General features: G+C 44.5%; 1 protein-coding gene across 2 annotated transcripts in view; it reads right to left on the reverse strand.

The window, feature by feature from the left end:
* Positions 1–11,254, reverse strand: part of RASSF8 (Ras association domain family member 8) — a 130,553-nt gene extending 119,299 nt beyond the window's left edge. For both annotated transcript variants that reach the window (XM_053554877.1, XM_053554875.1), the window contains exon 1: positions 10,916–11,254. The gene's annotated coding sequence lies outside the window, so the exon portion shown is untranslated. The remainder of the gene's footprint in view (positions 1–10,915) is intronic.
* Positions 11,255–12,976: the final 1,722 nt, after the last annotated feature.

The raw sequence follows: 12,976 nt of genomic DNA on the forward strand, positions 1-12,976 counted from the left end.
CCCAGGCAGAGCTCTAGAGTCTGTGCTCTCCCACTAGCCAGGCTGCACGCCAGTCTGGTCATTGTTATCCTCAAGATTGTCAATGTCTTCTCACTCCGTAAAAACCAAGATTTCTGTCACAGCCAGGAAGCCCCCCATGTCCCCTGCCACCTCAACCCCCTGGCCGTGGGCACATTGCACTGCATCCTGCACCCGGAGCATTCATTCTTCTCTAGACTACCGGCTGCTTTGTTCCCGCAACGACTCTGCTCACGTTAGCAAGGACTTCCTGCCCACCCCATACAAAGTAATACCTCCATGCCCACTCCAGGCATTGTCAATTCCCTACCTTACTACAGTTTTTCCTCCAAAGCATCTGTCATCATATAAATAGTGTGGAATGACTTGTTTGTGTATTCTCCCCCCGGTAGAGTGCTTTCCACGCAAGCAGGAGCTTTGTGTGTGTGATTCTCTGCTATGGCTCGACACAAGGCAAGCAGTGCAGTTGTGAAGGAATGAATAAATACAAGAACCAACAAAGAAAAAGGTATGCCAAAGAAAAGAAGTTTCAAGAGAGAGGGGTGTAAACACGCAGCAAAATACTTCATTATACTAGGGCTGAAAGGTTTCCATTGATCTTGGCAATGGAGATATGGGTGCCTGTGGCATGAAATGCTTCTAAGAAACGGTCCCTGGCTGGCGAGTGCGTTGGCAGGTGAGGTAACAGAAGCTCTAAGCACAGACAACCCCTGTGAGAAGTTGGCTTGGTAAGGAGACAGCGCGTAGGAGGAGCAGTGTCAGGAGAGACCTGAGTAGTGTTTCCAGGCCCAGGGCAAGGAGCCAAGGGAGGGTGAGGCTGAAACCCAATAGAGAGGAAGGATTACTGACAGGGAAAAGGCTGCGACTCTGGAGCGTGGAGGATGAGGGAGATCTCAGGTTAACAAGCAAGCACTCTTCTCCCACCCCCAGATGACCTATACTGGCAGCGCTCTAACTCCAGCGCTCCCCAGAACCACCCACCTGATGGACCGCGGAGGGCTCAGTATCAGTCCTCCCCAAAGAGGCCTGTGTAAGTCCAGTGCAACAGAGTGAGCATGCAGATGGCACTGGAGCTGGGCCAGGGGGACAGGCACTTGACACACCCTCATTTCCACATGTGAGCACATTATAAACGTATCTTTTATTTGAAAACAACCCCGAGTGATGAATTAGTAGTCCCATTTAAAGATTGGAAACTTGAAGCTTGGGATGCCTGGTAACTTCTCCAAGGCTACCCAGGTGCTGGGGGGCTTTTAACTTAAGTCGGCACACTTTCTGATACTGTGTGTTACTCAGAATACAAAAGGGAAGAGACATAACTAGAAAAATTAAAATGAAAGGGGTGATTTATGTTGGGAATTTTCAAAGAGGAAAAACAGCAAAATAATTGTCATTAACAGGAAAGATAGCAAAAAGTGTACTTGAGATTAGTTAAAAGGGGCAAGGTACATAAGTACCCCTATCACCACACTTTACATCAGATAGCAAAAAACAAAAAGAGAAAGGAAGAAGGGGAGAAAGAACGCTGGAGCAGGAAAGCTTTCCATGAAGGCTACAGTAAGAAAACCAAAAGATTTATTAAAGTAATCATGATAAAAACACATCATCAAGTACTGTACTAGATTTGGGTGCTTTTCAGTTTGCTATCCAGCTGGGAATATCAATGGATACAATAAAAAGAGATATAACAGATAACTGATCTTGGGCAAACGTGGAAAGGCAAGTCAGTGGAAAAAGAACAGCCTTTCCAGCAAACAGCATTGGAACAAGTGGATTTCCACATGCAGAAAATAACTTCAATCCATAACTCACACCGTATAAAAAAATCAACATAAAACTGATCATAGACTTAAATCTAAAACCTAAAACTATAAAACTACTAGAAGAAAACAGGAAAAAAACTTTGTCACCTTAGGTTAGGAAAAGATTTCTTAAACACCACCCCCAAAGCAAAATTTATGAAAAGAACACATTCATAAAAAGATGGAGATGTTACTCTGGGAGGCCGAGGTGGATGGGTTGCCCTGAACTCACAAGTTCAAGACCAGCCTAAGCTGAAGCGAGACCACCATCTCTAAAAATAGTCAGGCATGGTGCCAGGAGCCTACATAGTCCCAGCTACTTGGGAGGCTGAGGCAAGAGAATCGCTTGAGCCCAAGAGTTGAGGGTTACTGTGAGCTGTGATGCCATGCACTCTACTCTATTAGTGAGACTCTACTAGTGAGACTATCTTAAAAAAAAAAAAGATGGAGATGGAGATTTTGTATCTTTTGTATCAACCTAGAATAATTTTTTTTTTTTTTTTTTTGGATACAGAGTCTCAAGCTGTCACCCTGGGTAGAGTGCCATAGTGTCAGAGCTCACAGCAACCTCCAACTCTTGGGCTTAAGTGATTCTCTTGCCTCAGCCTCCCAAGCAGCTGGGACTACAGGCGCTCACCACCAGGCCTGGCTATTTTTTTGTTGTAGTTGTCATTGTTGTTTGGCAGGCCTGGGCCAGATTTGAACCCGCCAGCTCCAGTGTATGTGGCTGGTGCCCTAACTGCTGAGCTCCAGGCCCCGAGCCAACCTGAAAGAATTTGAAGAGCATTTTCTTAAGTAAAGCATTGCAAGAATGGGAAAAAAAACATCCCATGTACTCATACTAAGTTAAAATAGATTAACAACTACAGGCCCACATGAGAGAAAAACTCAATTTCAAGAAGGGAGGAGAGTCGAAGGGGTTCACTAAGTTCCCACCAAGGGGTACAATGCAAAGGTCCATGGCACACGTCCTGGGCGACGGACACAACTACAACTCGGCCTTTACCTTACAAAAAGTGGAACCTAATCGTATGTACCCTCATATTAACCTGAAAATAAACAAAAAAAGAACAAATCTTAAGTTGAATTTCATCAAAATTAAAGCCTTCTAGTTTCCAAAAGTCACTGCTAAGTGAAGGAAAAGACAAGCCACAAATGGGGAGAAACTCTTTGCAAAGCGTGCATTTGGTAAAGGACTCGTATCCAAAATATGTACGAACTCTCAAAATTCAGTAATAAGAAAACAAGCCCAAAAAAACACAGCCAAAAGACTTGAACAGACACTTCACCAAAGAAGATTTAAAGACAACAAAAAAACACATAAGATGTTCAACATCACTGGTCACTAACAAATTAAAACCACAATGAAATACCACGAATGACTACAATTAAAAAGACTGACTCTTACCAAGTGCTGGCAAAGACATAAAGGAACTAGCATGTTTATATACTGCTGTTAAGAATTTAAAATGGTGGGCGGCACCTGTGGCCCCATATGCCAGAGGTGGAGGGTTCAAACCCAGTCCTGGCCAAAAACTGCAAAAAAAAAAAAAAGAATTTAAAATGTTATGATCATTTTGGAAAACAGTCTGATAGTTTTTTAAAAATCTAAGCACATACCTAACCATATTATCCAGCCATTCCACTCCTAGGTTCTTACCCAAGATAAACGAAAGTCTGTGCTCATGAAGAGTTGTATGTAAGTATTTCTAATAGCTTTATTAGTCATAGCCAAAGATTAGAAATAACCCAAATGTCTACCCTTAGGTGAAGAGATAAATGAGTTCTATAGTCAGGCAATGGAACACTACTCAGCATTGAAAAGGAATAAACCACTGCTACACACAGCAACATGAACAACAAAAAAGAACATACATACTGTAAGATTCTATTAATCTAAACTTCTAGAAAGCAGAGAAGTGGTTTGGGGGGAAGGGGAGCAGAAAAAAGACAGGCATTACAAAGGAGAATGGGTGATCATAGTGATGTACTCCTTGTAAATACATTTTTCTATTTTCTATTTCTTTGTATTTTTTTTGACATTTTGTTTCATTGGTGTGCTGTATTTTCCATGCCCTCACTCCTTCAAACAAAAAAAAAAAAAAAAAGGAAAAAAAAGCAACACACACACACAAAAAAAAAAAACAGAGGAGAATGGGAAAATTTGAGGGGGAGTAATGTATATGTCCATTATCTTAATTATGGTAATAATTTCATGGTAAATATACAGGTCAAATTTTGTAAAATTTTACAGGTAGGTATGTGTACAAGTAAAGTACACTTTACTGCACGCCAATTATATCTTCATAAAGATGTTTAAAAAAGGAAATACAGGGAGAAGGGAAAGAAGAAGGAAGTCAATGCAAGCTAAAATACAGCACAAATTAGGATAGTATCTAATTGACACCTAACGTATCCAGTATGACAGTTTCCTGTAATAATCGTCAAATTTTACCTTCAACATTACAAAACACCCCCAGACTATTTTTTAGTGGTGTTTCTACAATAGGGTTTCATAGGTTATAAATCCATTCCCATATTTTAAGCAAAAATAAAACTATAGTCTTACTTTTCTGGCCCATGTCTAATCCATTAGGAGAAGCCTATTTTTTTCTATATAAATGCTTATATCTGAAAGAATAATTTAGTCTTCAGTGGTTTTCTAATAATAAAATTACTAAAGTTAAGGATAAACATAATTTAGCACTCAGAAGCCAGTGACAGTTGACAAAAATGACAAAATATATCACCCACATGAATAAGATCTGCTGGAAAATTACCAGGACTCTCCCTTTATTACAACTTGGATTTACATGTGATTTCTTTTCAAGTCAAGAGTAAAACACGGCGGCGCCTGTGGCTCAAGGAGTAGGGCGCTGGCCCCATATACGGGAGGTGGCAGGTTCAAACCCGGCCCTGGCCAACAAAAAAAAAAAGAGTGAAACAGTCAGGGGCAGTGGCTCAGGAATCCTAGCACTCTGGGTGGCCAAGGCAGGTATGAATTGACTAAGCTCAGGAGGCCAAGACCAGGGGACCTGGTTTCTACTAAAAATAGAAAAATTAGCCAAGTGTGGTAGTGCATGCCTGTAGTCCCAGCTATTCAGGAGGCCGAGACAAGAGTAAAACATATGCTACCGAATAAGAAAATACTTTCTAAAGGCATAAACTTGGACAGTCCCTAGAGTTCATTGGAATGAGCTTTGTGATATATCAGAATGCACAAAAAAAAAAGGAATCAAATTCTAAGAGTAAGTCTTCTATTATAAATCCTATAGCTAGGCTGTGAAATAAATAGGTAACACATTTTATTGGTGCTAAAAAGCTCCAGGCAACTTGTTCAAGGTCACCCAAGTAACCACTGGACATACAAACATGAGGGAGGAAAAAAAAAACAAAAAACAAGGGCTCCCATCCATAACTTTTCTTCACAGAGTTGGCTACTCCTGACTCAAACGCCCTGGGAGCACAGAGGTCCTGCACAAGGCAGATCACAGGGCTGCCCTCTCAGGCCCCACTCCTAGCATCTTGGACAGGTAAGACTGCATCTAAATTAGCACCGAGAATACAGGGCCTGGCTAACAGTAGCTTCTCTATCTTCTCCTGCCTTCCTAACTAGAAAATCAGGGGTGGGGAAATGAGGGAACACGAGAACAGTTTCTCTGAGAGAAGCAAATGTATGGAAAGCGTAACCTTCCTTTCCCCAATTTAGACCAGGTAAACCGCTCACTCCTCCTTGGAGAGCATCTAAGACAGAGCTCAGAAATGCTGCCTTCATCCTCCAGGCTCTCACAACCCAAGAGCACCCTGGCCCGTGAAAGCTCAAGGTCCAGACTGCTTGGCAGGGCCACAGTCTCGGGAAACCCAGAGGTTGAGTGCAGAGACATAAGTCTAGGGACCAGACTCGAGTCTAAAGTCCCCCGTGCACTTAGTGAGCTACAAGATACATAACCAGGAAGAACTGCAATTACCATCTAAGGGTTTGAAGGGATAATTCTGAAGGAAAACTGAAGAGAAAAACACTGATGATTGAGATAATAAAGACGTAAATACGGGTGGCGCCTGTGGCTCAGTGAGCAGGGCGTCGGCCCCATATACTGAGGGTGGCGGGTTCAAACCCGGCCCCGGCCAAACTGCAACCAAAAAATAGCCAGGCGTTATGGCGGGCGCCTGTAGTCCCAGCTACTCGGGAGGCTGAGGCAAGAGAATCACTTAAGCCCAGGAGTTGGAGGTTGCTGTGAGCTGTGTGAGGCCACGGCACTCTACCGAGGGCCATAAAGTGAGACTCTGTCTCTACAAAAAAAAAAAGACGTAAATACTTCAGTTATAGAACATCAAACTAATATTTCATAAAGAGCAACCACATGACCAAAATAAGCACACAAAGCTTTAAGCTTTCCTTAGCCATGGAAGGTCACGAGACTTTTTTTGGCTAAAACAAGGAATGTAGTAAGAGAAAAAAAAAAAGAATTTCCAGACCTCTAGGTGGCTCCCATTTTTGAACAACCCCTTCTGTCCCTTAACCGTATGGTCAAATGATGTCTAGTTATTATGCAAGTCACATCAATAGCTGGATAGTACTGAACATCCTTAGAAATCTAATTCCCATTTTTTAACTAGCATTTTCCTAACCTTCCTTTGAAGTCTGGGACTGAGCATTCAGCAGCCGCTAACTAATGTTACCATGTGACACTGTGTAAAATAGTAGGCATAGTAAGATTATTTTTTTCCTTTCAGTAATCCTGTGCTGATGAAAAATAGCATAATTATTTTAATGATGTGCTTATAAAAAGTATTATCTACAACAGAAAGTCATAGGACTAACACTAATTAAAGAGTGCCTCAATTTATCACTAACTAGGAATCTTCCATTGAGCCTAAATGCATTAATTTTACCTGATATCTGCAAAGGTTGTTTCATATTATACATATAACCAGCAAAGAAGGAACATAAGAAAGTGCCAGTTTGGCTTTTCTGACACAAAGAACGAAAATCAACAAATATGTATTGAGCACTTACCTATGTATACCCGGGATTGGTGAATAAACCAGGTACCTCATCTCAACCTCAAGGTCACGAGAAAGACATGAAACAAATAATGATATGTGACTATAAACTGTGGTAAATATTAATAAGGAAACAATGATTATGCTATAAAGGAGAAAATAAAGGGGCTCTAATTTAAGTGTTAAGAGAAGATCTTGTCAGAGAAGATCTTTATCAGGGAGCATACTCGGGCTAGAAACCAAGGATGAGAAGTTACTCAAGGAGATGCTCCTAAAATACAGGAGCAGCAGCAGGAGCAACATCCAGGAGGCTAGTCTGCTGGAGAATTAGCCCAGGTGTTGGCAAGAGATACAGACGGGGGGCATGGGCCCAACTGGGTGGGACCTTGAAGGCATGCTGAGGATTTTATACAAATAAAAATCTTACGCAAATTTTACACAACATGTGTTTCCTGCAAGCCTTGAAAACTTTTACACAGTAAGTAACCTTTTCTTTTTCAGGCTGCTGGTGGGAGACCACTGGGAAGGGTGCAGAGTGTGTAAGGAGGCACCTCACCAGGGAAAGAGAATACAGTGCAGTGGTTTGCATTAGGATGGTGGCACAGAGGAAACTGAAAACCAGGCAGGTTTTAAAGAGATTTTGCAAAACAAATAAATGGACAGTAGGACTTTGTGATGGACTGGTTTGGTAGGGCTGACAGAAAAGAGTAGAGTAAGCTACTCCTTGGATGAGATGAAAAATAGTGGAGGAATAGTTTTAAAAGTTTGAATGATCAAGAGCTAGTTCTGGAGAAGTTTGAGATGCTCCCATTTACTGGCTAAGTTATACCAGGCACTGTATAAGATACTCTATTCACCAAAATATACTGTTTGGGAATATTCCCATTTTCCAGAAAGCACACTGTATGTCACAGAGGCTGAAGCAAGCATGGCCAGGCTCACTCACCTCTGAAATAACAAAATCTGGCTGGCTGTGGGGTAAACCAGTGGTTCTTAACCTTCCTTCTTCATGTTGTGGTGACCTCCAACCATAAAATTATTTTTGTTGCTACTTTATAACTGTAATTTTGCTACCAATATGAATCCTAATGTAAATATCTGATAAGCAGGATATATTTTCATTGTTACAAAGAGGTCATGACCCACAGGTTGAGAACCGCTGGGATAAACATTCTTTCCACCATACACAGTAATTGGAAACTATCTCTTCAAGGAGTAGGGCGCTAGTCCCGTATGCCGGAGGTGGCGGGTTCAAACCCAGCCCCGGCCAAAAACCACAAAAAAAAAAAAAAAAAAGAAGGACACTATCTCTATACTTTGAATTGTGAATTCTATTTAGGGTTGGAGTGACCTAGCTTCCAAGGAGAGTAAATAGACATTTCATTATTTTTAAAATCCAAATCCTCAGAGTTATGAAGAATAGTGTTTTCTACCCAATTCCCATCCACACTCCATTTTCATCTACAAAGAGTTTTGCAATATTTTGAACACTAGCACAATAGCTAAGACTTTAATGTTTTACAATAAACGAGCGAAGCCATTATGCCAGCAATTGACCATAATGATAAAGGTAACAATATCCTGCAGCAAACAATATTTGTATACTTAAGTTATGGTACACATCAACATTAAAATAGATCAATTAATGAGGCAGAAACCTTGAGAAACTAATTACTTCTGAGATGCAAGGCATTCAAGTCACAAATTGATGCAAATCATCAAGTAAAACAGGTTACAAAGGCCAAGCACCAAAGATTCAGATTAAAAAGTTGAAACCCACAAAAAAAGATGGAGACTTTGCATCCTTTATATTAACCTGGATAGATGTGGAACACATTATTCTTAGTAAAGCCTCACAAGAATGGAAAAATAAGAATCCTATGTACTCAATTCTGATATGAGGACAATTAAGGTCCTAGTGCATAGTGGGGGGTGGGGGATGGGGAGAGCTGAGGAAGGGAAGGAGGGAGGGGGTGGGGAGGTCAAGGGGTGCGGTACACCTTTTGAGGGTGGGACACAAATATAAGAGGGTCCTTATCTAACAAAAGCAACCCACCCCCAGCCTGCTAAACAACAATGGCAACTGCAACCAAAAAAAACCAAACAAACAAACAAAAAAAACCCCAGCTGGGTCTTGCAGTGGGCACCTGTAGTTCCAGATGCTCAGGAGGCTGAGGCAAGAGAAACCACTTAAGCCCAAGAGTTTGGGGTTGCTATGAGCTGTGATGCCACGGCACTCTACCAAGGCCAACATGGTGAGTCTCTGTCTCAAAAAAAAAAAAGTTGAAACCATAATAAATAAATAAACAGAAGGCCAAAAAGAAATGATACCACAACTGTGAAGAATTTTAAACCTCCAATTCCCAAATATCTCAACGAAATGTCAAATTCAGTAAATACACACCCCAAAAGCAACTTAAACATTCACTCTTCTTGGTAACTGCTTTTCCCTGCAGCACACTGACACTTTTGCAAGCTGAAATGCCTTTTCTGTCTGCACAGACTCATGACTTGCTCCCTCTCAGGGCTCTTTAAAGCACCCCTAAGCTACTGAAGCTCAGAAACAAAGCTTGATCAATGAACCCAAAAAGACCTCAGCGCTTTACTGACAATTGTGTCTGTTAAGGAAAGCACCACCTGGAGACTCTTAAAAGGAGGAAGAATTGAGGAAGGGAAGAGACATTTGAAAAATGTATTACAAATTATATTTCATTGTGATTGATCCTTCAATAGAATAATCATTAAATTATGTTCGGTAATTCTTAATGCAGGGTATGGTCATGTATAATTTTGATGGCTTCAGGAGAATTCCTCATGGAGATAAATAAAAAGTACCATAAAACTCACACAAACCACTTCCCCAAATGATAATGCTTCGTCTCCGTCCTGATTCCTGTGTCCACCTGGCACCGCTCCTGCAGAGGGCTGCCTGGCATTCACTACTGCCTCACCCAGGCAAAGGACAGGATGTTGAAAACCCATTAACAGCGTTTCCCATTTTCTTTTCCTTTGTAAGATGATCACAACTCCAGGCAACACCAAGAAGACTTAAAAATTTTTTTAATTAAAAAAAACTAGGGCCCCTCCCCCAACCAAGGGACAAATATAGAGCTAATGAACTGCTGAGCCACAATCGACTGGGAAATCCTTGAATATGAGTCCCTGCTGTCACCGGCTGGAGGAAATTTTAAAAATGCAATGCTTTGATGTATTGATGGGGCTAACCTGACAGGTTTAAGTCAGCTATGAAACGTGTTTTGCATTTATTTCCCTTCTAAATCCATAAAGATCAGGGGCAATATTGACCTGCAAGTATATCCTACGACTGCACTGCTCAAGATGCCATTTGATGCTGGGGAAGTAGTGGTTGAGCAACACCAGGCGGCTCTGTGATGCTAAAATAACAACGCAACACTGGATGATGAACCCAGGTACTCGGCTTGCAGGACCCAGGGCCGCACCGGGACCCACATTCAAAGCTTATGCCCCTTAAAGTTGAATCTTAATCAGGCTTTCTGCGATCTTCCTTCTCAAAGTTTCTAGTTTGCAAAACAAAATTACTTTGAAAGTCCCCTTTTCTGGAATCGCCTACCCAAAGGGACTGGCGACAAGGGGGAACAGGAACGCAGAATGGTTAACAGTTCAAATAAAATTTGAAAACCTATAAACCAATCAATTTTCTCAGAGGAAAAAATAAGCATTCACCAAACTGCCACCCCGCAAGCGAACATCCGATTTCCATCTGGAGAACAAAATATTAAAGAAGCCAGACATACAATTCCCTTCCCAGCAAAAGTGGCCTCTAAACTCCCCTGCCAAGGACACTGGGAGGAAGCAGAAAGAAACCAACAAGCTTGTACTTTCCAGTCCGCCGCGCGTGCCGCGGGGAGAAGGCGCAAAGGGTGACACCAGGGAAAAGGTGAAGGCGGAGGAAGCGGGCGCGGGAGTGGGGTGGGGGGGAACCCACTAAGGAACCCGGAGGTGCCGAGGGGGAGGGGCGGAGAAGAGGGAGCCCCGAGGCTGCGGGAGAAGAGGGAGGGGTCCCTGGAGCAGCCCAGAAATCGCCGCAGCCAAGTAAAGTTAATACTTACTCAGTTTCGCAACTGCGCCGCCCCCGCAGGCCGCCGGCAGGGCCGGCAGGGGAGCTCGGGACGCGGCGGCGCCCGGAACCCTGCGGCCGCCCAGCGCCCGTCCCCGCGCCGCCTTCCCCGGCGCTGCCCGGGCCGCGCGCCCCGCACCGGCCGGAGGCCCCGGCTCCCCGGCGCGCCTTCCCCGCGCACCTCCGCGGCCGGCGCTAGGTAAGCGTGGACGCCGCCGGCGGGGTGCTGGGTGCGCGAGCGCCCGGGCAGCTGCGGAGCCGCCGCGGGAGCCGCCCCCAGCGCAGCCGCCGCCGCCGCAGGCGGACGGACGAAGCTCGGCGAGGAGCGGGGCGCCGGACGCCGAGCGGGCCGCCGGACGCCGAGCGGAGCGCCGGAGGAGCGCAGGCGGCAGAGTCGGCGGCCAGCTCGCTCCCGCGGCCGGTGCCTCTGGGCTCGGGGCCGGGCTGGGGGCCGGGCCGGGCCGGGCGGCCGGGGGCTCCGCCCCTTCTCCGGGCCGCTGCGGAGCGCGCGAGAGGAGCAGCGCGGGGGCGCCCCCCTCGGCCGGGCGCTCGGGTTACAGCCGCCGCTCCGCGGCTCCCCCGCCCGCGCCGCGCCCGCTCGCCGGCGCCGGGGGAGACATTGTAACGGAACCGGGACGCGGCGCTGCATTGTGGGAGCCCCGACGCGGCGGGGGAGCAGCGCGGGGCGACCCTCGGGGCCCCCGGGGCAGCCCTGCCCGGCGCCTGCCGCGACCCCGCAGCCGCTCGACCGGAGACACACCGTGGCCTGTGCATCAGAAAGCCGGACGTGGTGAGAGGACCAGAGCCTCGCTGACGCTCGCGGGAACCAAATCTTCCATAGCCCGGGGCTGAGACTTGTAAAACTGCCCTCTACGGTCACCCCGGAAAGTAGGAGGCATTTTCTGCAGATGGAAAAAAATTAACGAGAGCCCTTCCATCCCCCACGGACTTGGTTTGAATTGCTTTTCATCTGGAGTGGTTGTGATTCAGCGTCCCTCTTAGCAGCAGGCAAAGACAGAGGCAGGAGAGGGGGTAAGATTAAAAAAAAAGAAAAGAAAAAGGGAATGAATCAGACGGACGTGAGTAAGGAAAGTTTCTAAAGAGCTGGGCTCAGATTCAGAAGAATATGTCTCCTTCCCCCCACCTTTAAAAATAGCAGGTAATTAAGGAAGGAAACCAGTACTTGCATCTGGAAATGCAGATATATCTGTTTTCACTATTCCACTTTTGTGTGTGTGGCAGTTACTCGGGCCACTGGACAAAATTCTGTCTTTGGTTCAGGCTTGTGCTCACACATGCCCACAATTCAAAAACAGCTATTAATTTGGAGGGAGATGGGGGGAGCTGATAAAGGATGAAATACAAGAAAAAACTCCAATTATAAAATGCCCCCCTTTGAATTCTCTGGACACTTGCTTTTTTTTTTTTTATCATCAAAAATATTAAATTTGTAGCCGGGTGTTGTGGCGGGCGCCTGTAGTCCCAGCTGCTCGGGAGGCTGAGACAAGAGAATCGCGTAAGCCCAAGAGTTAGAGGTTGCTGTGAGCCGTGTGACAGTGAGACTCTGTCTCTACAAAAAAAAAAAAGTATTAAATTTGAAGCACAACTTGTTATAGCTCATCTGACTCAGAACCTGATTAATTTTGTTTTGACTTTGGGTTTTTTTGACTCTTTGTTTATTCTTGTTTTGTTGTTGTTGTTTGTTTGACCTGTGGTTATTCTACAGCTCATTAGTTCCTCTACCTCACAGGTGGACTGAGAAGTGATGGTGACACTTAAATTTGCTAAACCAATATTTAAGGAATTCAGAAGAATTTTCTATGATTTAAATGCAAAAACCGAAGGCAATATGATTTAAAGGTGAATCTGTAGGACGCAGATCCCCTCTTAACCCTACTAGACCCTTTTCAAAGGAATTGTTTGGACCTAAGGTGAATATTTTCTAACCTCTTGTTCCCTTGTCAACCTTTGACTCCACTGAACAACATCAATCACTGACTAATTGCAAAAGCTAACAGAAAATTGTAACCCCGTCTTGTTATTCCTTTTCCCC

The sequence above is a fragment of the Nycticebus coucang genome, chromosome 12 (assembly GCF_027406575.1).
Source record: "Nycticebus coucang isolate mNycCou1 chromosome 12, mNycCou1.pri, whole genome shotgun sequence".
In the NCBI taxonomy this organism is placed as follows: Eukaryota; Metazoa; Chordata; class Mammalia; order Primates; family Lorisidae; genus Nycticebus; species Nycticebus coucang.